Raw genomic sequence first — 7,951 nt, 5'->3', positions numbered from 1 at the left:
TTTTTTTTTTTTTTTTTTTTTTACATTTTTGGGACATGGGGAAGGGGTGAGGTGAGCTTTGCACCGGGCTGCGTGAGGGTGGCCGGCTCGGGGTGCGTGTACTTTCAGTGGGGTCTCCCTCGGGCTCGGTCCCCTTCTTCTGTGGTCGTGCTGGCCAGGCTGCTCGCATAGAGACAGTAAACTACTCTCCTTCAGGCAGATGTAGTAAGTTAACTTCCAGCTTTTCAAGCAAAAGCCGCTCAGCGGTCGAAAAAACTTCAGTTTTGTAAGTTAAGCAAAAACTTTACAAACTAGCTCAAGTAAGCAAGAACTCTTAATCCTGCTTTCACGGTGGTGGGATTAAAACGCTGGGCTCCCGCTCGCAGAGTTGAAGAGCGGCCCCTTCCTCAGTCCGGCCATCCCTCAGCCCTGGCGCGCGCGCGTGTTCCTCTCCCGCCTGTCGAAACTTCCTACCCTGCCGTGAGGTTTGCTCCCGGTGTTGACATCGCTGCGGAAAGCCTCGGCGGGACTGATGCGTGAAGGAGGCGTTTGGGGGAAGCCTGGCCCTGCGTCCAGCTCGGGGAAGCCCTTTGGGTGGGAGAGGGAAGGTTGGGGATGAAGCGGGCGCTGGGTCGTGGGCTGCACCCACGAAAAGCCCCGTTCCTGCCGTGGGGGACCTCCGCAGTGTTGGGTGTCTTCGGGTTTTTCTTTGAAGGCGGGTTGAACCCCAGTTTTGTCAAATTAGGTTGGAGTCTGTGAGTGCTTTCTGACTGGGATACTGCGGTCGCAGTTCCCGCTCTCCACGGAATAAATCAAAAGGGAAATAGCTGTGACTTTGGTGAGAGATTTATGACTTATGAAACATACTTCTGTTTTCTTGTAGGACTACATTTTAGTGTGATCGTCTTTTATTACATAAAGTGTTTTCACAGGCTTTGCTGGAGTTGAAGTTGATGTGAAATTAGGAATGCTTTCAGAGGTGAAAGTTTCCCTGGATTGGAAGTGGCGTTTACTTATAGCAGCCATTACTCGTCTGTCTCAGGACCATAATGCTGATTAGACTGCGTGCCTGCGGTCAGCCCTTGGCAGTAGTTTGGTTCAAGACTGAGGCAAATTTGGAAAGCAGGCTCGTGTTTTCATGCAGCCCGAGATGGATACTCCCAGCCCTCCTGAGTGTGAACGTGTGCATGAAGGGGCTGGTGCCAGTGAGGGACTGTCCAAGCAGCCTTTGTGAGAAGAGGATTCCATACAAACGTACTGTGAAGTTATGCGTTAACATATAAATAACTTCCACAGGAAGATCTCAGGGTTTGGTTTTTTTTTTTTTCTGATTGGTATTGGTTTAAACAGGAGCTCATTGTTCCAGTGAAATAAGCCTTTTGCTTTGTCGTGTGGAATATTTAGATAATGCTTTTCCTTCATTGTGTTTTTTCTCTTGGGCACTGAAAGTTTGTTACCTTGCCAGATTAAAGAGTAAACCTGCTAATAATTTTAAAAGGTTTTATTATACTTAGGCATGCTTGGCTTGCTTTCTTGCATAATTTATTTTACTTGCAGGTTCCTTGAACAGGTAACTCTTTAGCTGGACCCTCAATTAGTGTTATGCAGAATAATTTGAGGGCTGGCTGTAGTTGGGAGGTAGATCTTCTGACTAATGCAAACACGTGTACTTTGAAATGCAAAGGAATAAATTAAAGGCTTCTGGTGACTTTTGTTTCTGCTGCTGTTTTTCAGTTTCTAGGTAAGCTTTTGACCTCTTTGGTGCACAGCGTCATTTTATGTCACTCCCTGCATGACAAGACTGTAATAAAGAAATGAGATGTGTAAAATTCTTCTTTCTGGTTAACGCTTTCATCTCTGCACATTAAAATTGACACTTTAATAGGTAGCTAACAGCCTTATTAGCACAATGCTTCATAGTTTATTTTTAATCTGAAATGGTTATTTACTGTATAGTTCACAACCACTGGATTTTATGTTTGACCAAAGACTGATATTCTGTGCGTTACCTTATGAATATTATATTTAAATCTCAAGTTTAGTTTTATAAAACAAGTGATTGGAGGGGAACTTAGGCCATTTGTTTTCTTACACGTGCCATCTAGGAAGGGTGATGCCATGATCTTCACTGAACTGGTCAAGCTCTGGGAGAAAGTATTGGCTGGTGGTATCCACTGCCTGTAGTTAGTGCTGTGGTGCCATGGAGATGTATTCCAGAAGAATGACATAAATAACTGTGGTGGGAGATGCCAGCTCTCAGTGGGGAGATCGGTTTTGCAGATAATGATGCAGGCTTATCGTAACATGATAAAAGCATCTTGGAAAAATGTAGAGAGTAGTGGAAATAATTGACCTGATTTAGTCCATTTTAATGTTCAATGTAAAACTGAGAATGTAAATAGATTTGGAGGGGGGAGGTTCCTCAAGAAACAATCAAATGCCTATAAATTGATTATTTTTTTAAATAACTTTTCCAAACCAGAAGCAGCATGGGAACTTCCCCCTGTTCCACAAAACAAGCCCCCAGAAGTAAGCTGTATGACTACTGCTGGACAGTTAGCTTATTTGTTCTTGGTGAACTTGCTTCTTTTTTTTTTCTTTTGGTGGCTTTTGAACTACCTTTTATTAACAAGGTAACTCTCTTGTCCTGAAGAGTTTTGTTCTGTGATTTTAAGGTGTTCACTCCTAGGTAAATACTGTAAGTAGTGTTTATCTAGAACTTAAAATGGAACCTATCAAAAATTACTAAGCCAAACATGAATATTTTTAGATTTTTATAGTCAGGTTTTAAATAAATACTGCTGTGTTCATTGTTACCAACAACAGCTGATACAAAACACAGTTGCTTGTCTTCTCTTGCGAATTCAAACTAGAATGCGGCTATTTTTTGCGAACAAGGGTGTTTTTTTCTGTCAGAGTGCGCTGTACTGACAGTAGCAGGCTCTGTAGCTAATAAGAGTTGGTCTAGTTAAACTGAAGCTGCTGAGCAATTTTCTATGTAGGTGAAGCATTTCTCAAGGTTTGACAGGATGTGATAACTTTTTAGCTGCAACATCAGTGTTTGAAAATTATCTGATATTTTTGTAAGCACCTCCTCGAATTCTGTCTGGAAGAAGTGATGGTGTAGTTACAGGTTTCTTTTGCAGCGTTACACACTCAAATAGTATTTAGGGGTCCATACTCAGCAATGAGAAGGTACTTCTTTGGCGAGGATGCTGTGTTGACTTGACTTGTGGCTGGGTTGACGTTGAGTTTATGCTCTTTGAATGATACAACCTGTGCTGTTTTCCTGACTATACTGAGATATTTTTTTTTTTTTTTGAGTTGATCCTTGTCGGGCTATAAACTAACATTTGTTGTGGTTGACCTGTGGTTTTGCTGCTGTGCTGGCTAAGATGCTTGTGGGCTCAAAGTCGTCACCTGTATCTTGCAGCACTCCCTCGTGTGCCTGTAAAACTGAATTCCTCCAGAGCTCCAAGACCAAGAGGGATTCCTGGAGTTATTCAGGTTGCTGTGGGACAGGTGTATGGCTGTGGAAGTTGTAGTAAATCTGCAGTATGCTGTTGGTATTTGTTTCATTGTAGGCTTGCAGTTTTCTGTGCTATCCAGGGTCCAGAAACAGGCAAGAACCCATTTAGGTCCATAGGGCTATGCACAGGGAGAAATCTCCAGCACAAAAGTGGCATGATTTTACTGGCATAGCAACACTTTGAAGGAAAAGAGTGCTCTGATCATGTGGAGAAACTTTGTGGAGAAACTTGCTCTGGTCACAGAAGCCCCTGGCTACTGAAAACCCCACAGCTAAGGTCATTCCTCAAAAGATGCGAGAGGGAGGAAAGCTGCCTGTGGGATAGAGCCTCCTGTGTGAGAAATGCCACTGTCTTACTAGAGGACATTGCTGTGCCTCCTCTGTTTGCTGTAGCCTGATCTGCCTCTTCCCCCTGTCCCCAGGCCTCACATACTTATGTGAGTTGTGACTTCAAGCCAAATTTTACCCGGTAAAGATAGTTTGACGTGCTTGTGGTTAGGAGCCTCTGTTGTTGTGAGGCTCCATTACAATTTGGCCTTTGTTGCTGTAGCTGTAGACTCAGCTGGCTGGGGCTCACGTGTCTGCTTCGATCTCTTCACTGTGCTCCAGGTTCGATTATGCCCTTCCTCAGTAGTTCATGGATATCACTTATTCCTGTACCTGTTGTATCATGAAATACCCTGATTTCCAGTCCTGGTAAAGCTTTCAGGCAGCTATATTTATTTATAGGTATGCCTGGGAGAAGAGGGAGAAATATGCCAATTTATTAATAGTTAGTAATTAATCCTGATGGCCTGGTGTTCTTTCTTTTGGGGTATCTTGCTTACCCAGGGAGATTTCAACAAGGTCAGTCATGTTAACTGTGTATGCGGGGAGCTGCAAACCATAGCTGAATTTTAGAAATGATTATGGGTAATGTGTAGCACTGGAGCTATTTTTTAACCTTCCTTTTCTTTTTAGGTGAGTGGCATTGTGTTCAAATTATTTTTGGAAACATCTAACACTAAGAAACCCCTAGTTATTTTTTTAAGACAGAGTATTTTGCTTTCACTTTCTTCTTTTCACTTTCTTCAGTGAGAAGAGTAGAGAGCTGCCCATAACTGGGGCTGCAGAAGAATCTCTTTGCTCTGTTTACTTGGTTATTTAAAAAATACTTGTATAGAGTATTTGTTAAATAGATCAGAAAATTATGTTGAATAATCCACTCTTTGCAGATCCCAGCTGAAATTCTGAATAGAGCTGGCCCATAATGTTTTACTAGCAAAAGGTGAATATACTAAATACACCTATTTATATTTATCTGTGGGTTGAAACAAAGTACAAAGTTGCACAATGACTTTGTACTACTGCAGTCTTAAAATTATTCATTCATTGTTGCTAAGATCAGTGAATGTGTATGTTTTCATGGTTTTTTGCTGTGTTGCACTTTCTTGAGCTGCTTGTGGGTTCTGTGATTTCTTTATTTTTTTTTTCCCCCGATCTCTTCATGTTCACAGTCAGCTCTGTTTATTTGCCATTAAGTTGCTGTTCAAACTATTTTAACCAAACGTCTGAAAGTCTAAAAGTTGAATGCTGTCAGCATGATGTCTGGAAGAGCAACATTTTAAATGCTAAAATCACAACGAGCATTAGGGGAAAGTTGACTGTAACCTTTATAGAGGAATGTAGTGAAAATCTGACCAGGAATTTTAGGTATACAAGGTATATTTATGTAGTACCTGAACACAGGTAATAGTGTTAAGAGTGAAGATGCTTGTTCACTAGTAACCAACTAGAGATGTAGGGTGGTATACTTATTAAGAGAAATTTCTTCTAACTGCCCAGTAGAAGGTGCAGAGATTGGCCAGTGGGTCGGTTGCTTTTTTTTTCTTTGTTTAAAGCTTTTTCTTGAGTGTCAGGAAATAATTTGTATCTGTAGTTGGAGACTTCTGTAGGAAAAACCTCATTTTTGAGGAAGTGTGTGTGTGTGTGTCAGATTTTCATAAATCTTGTTAGGTGTTCATTCCTTGCATTTCTGCCTCGGACCCCATGTTTTCAGAACGTAAATCCTCTTCGCCAATGATCATGCTTCTCTATGTCTGTACACTGTCTAGCACACTGCAACAGCTAAGAGAAGACAAAGTACAGAGCACTGGATAAAATGCATGTTGAAATTTGTCATGATGCTTTGTTTTCTTAAGTAAAAGACTCTGACAAAAGGCTGTTATCCTACACATGCTACTAGATGAATTACAGTTATGAGTGATGCGTGCATACAGCCTGTCAACAAGTAGTCAAAAGTATGTGGGGTTTTTTTGGGTGGTGTTTGTTCTTTCCTTTTGATTTCTTAAATCTAAATTTCTGGATTGCCTGGTTTAAGTCATGGTCTAACAGATGAGCTCCTTTCAGGCATGTCAAACAGATGATGACTAGTGACAGGGATTGCAGAAGAGGTGGCTGAGACTGCTCAGTTCTTGGTTTGCTGCATCATTTTAGGGTAAGATTTTCACTTACCTTCTGTGTGAAGCTTCCCTGCATGTTAATGAATAAGTCCAAACAGTCCCTCTGCAAATTAAGTGGAAAAAGTTGATTACCCTTGTGTTTTTTCCATAAAAGCTATGTTATTGGTCTTAATTTGTACCTTACATTTTCCTGAAAACGTCACACAGTCAGGTCTCACCTCCGCAGACGGATGGTGTTTTCACAGTGTCTCCTTGCTCTATCCTCCATATACCCCAAATATATAAGTCCTGGCAAAAGGAGGAGGTAGTGAGGTACTGGGGTTTTCAAGGCTAACTTGGGGACAGGAAAACAAGGGTGTACAGGAACTAATGGTGCTGGGGCCTCTATAGCAACCTCTCACGTATTTACAGTAGTTCTTCAGGACCCAGGTTCTTGTGGTCATGGGATTGCTCACAGTTTTTAGTGTGTTTCTCCATACGGCTGCAGTAAAATATAGGAGATTCAAATAAAAATGCTGTTTGACTGTGGATCTCTGTCTGACGTTAGGCAGGGTATGCAGTCCTTTTGTCATCTGGGTTCTCATTACCACAGTGAGATGACTTTGGAGTCTGAAGCTATTGCTTCAATCCCTGGGCCACGCTTCCTTTGCACGAGGAAATTGCCTGCAGGTTTCCATATGCCTGCCCCCATCTTTTCAGAGTAGAAGCAATAATATTTCACAGCTTGGAGGATCTCTGGGAGGTACACTGTGTCAGCCTGATCTGCTTCACTGGCTTTAAACATTCATTACCCATTAAAATAGATATTTATGACATTAGGAAATGTGGCTAATTTTCATCAAGTGTCACACATGTTGGACAAAGCCAAGCATCTGTGTGTGATTTGGTGAGATCAAATCACTGACCTCTGTATCTTTGGTCTACAGACATGCATTGAGTATCTGGCTGAATTATAATATTGCATCTTTGCTGGGTTCATGTAGTTTCTTGTACATGCTTCTCTGAAGCTGCTGCTTCTTTTTACATGAAGACAGTTCTTTGTCACTGCAATGACAATCTCTAGTTTTTTGGACTGTTTCTTATACTAGTAGTTAGGTGTAGGTAAGCAAAGTGTCTGGTGTGCTGTTGCAATCAAAGCTCTGTGGCATAAATGTGATCTTATCTTGCTCCTTGATCAAAGGAAAGAAGTCTATTTAAAACTTAATTGGTGCTCATCAAGGGCTAAGGCTTCTGCTAAAGCAGGTGTTGGTACACGCTTCCAGGCTAATGATCCTGATGGCTCTGTCTTGTGTGCAAAATGAATGTTGCTAAGGTTGCCATCCTTTTATCATTAATATCTTTCCTTATCTCACAGAGTCTTGTATTACTGGAATGAAGTTTGGTGGGTGAAGGCTTTGTGAAAAGCTCTGCAATATGCCCATTTTTGTGATTAAATAAAAGCCATCTTGTCTGGTACAGATGCTTTCCTAGCCAGAACAGAAGGGAAGGGCTCAAGATATTGACTCCTTTGGGTATATTTACAAGTCTAGGGTGTCAGTGAGACAGACTTCTGTTGGGTTTTCTAGCTTTTGTAGCTTGTAAAAGACCCTTATCTAATAAGAGAAGATTTCTGCCTTCTGTTGTGATATAAATGCTGTTGCCTGTTCCAAAGATGCTTTGTCCTGAGCTGCAGGTCTTGGCAGTGCTGTTTTTCTTCCTCTGGAACTAGCATTGTGAGAGAGCTGTGTCCTTGCGATGGCCAAAAGACAACCCTTTGGAGATAGGTGGGCATGTAAGTAGAAGAATGAAAATCTACCAGTTTCTTTCATCAGGACAGCAATATCATAACTTCAGTGCCTTGAAAATTCATTTTGAGTTGGCTGCTATCCCACTGCTGCAGGAGGCAGAATGCTGTACCTGAGCAGGTACCTTAGCACTGGGCTGCTGAGAGGGAGCAGGGATGAAGACACTCTTTTTTTTTTTTTTTTTTTTTTTTTTTTTTTTTTCTCCCCCCCCCCCTTCT

At 41.7% G+C, this 7,951-nt stretch overlaps 1 protein-coding gene across 3 annotated transcripts in view; it reads left to right on the top strand.

The window, feature by feature from the left end:
* The window catches only part of CNKSR3 (CNKSR family member 3), a 60,078-nt gene that overhangs the window by 911 nt on the left and 51,216 nt on the right, over positions 1–7,951 (top strand). The window lies entirely within an intron of this gene.

The sequence above is a fragment of the Egretta garzetta genome, unplaced genomic scaffold (genome assembly GCF_000687185.1).
Source record: "Egretta garzetta isolate BGI_Z169 unplaced genomic scaffold, ASM68718v1 scaffold397, whole genome shotgun sequence".
Classification (NCBI taxonomy): domain Eukaryota; kingdom Metazoa; phylum Chordata; class Aves; order Pelecaniformes; family Ardeidae; genus Egretta; species Egretta garzetta.
This window is presented reverse-complemented; position numbering and strand designations above follow the sequence as displayed.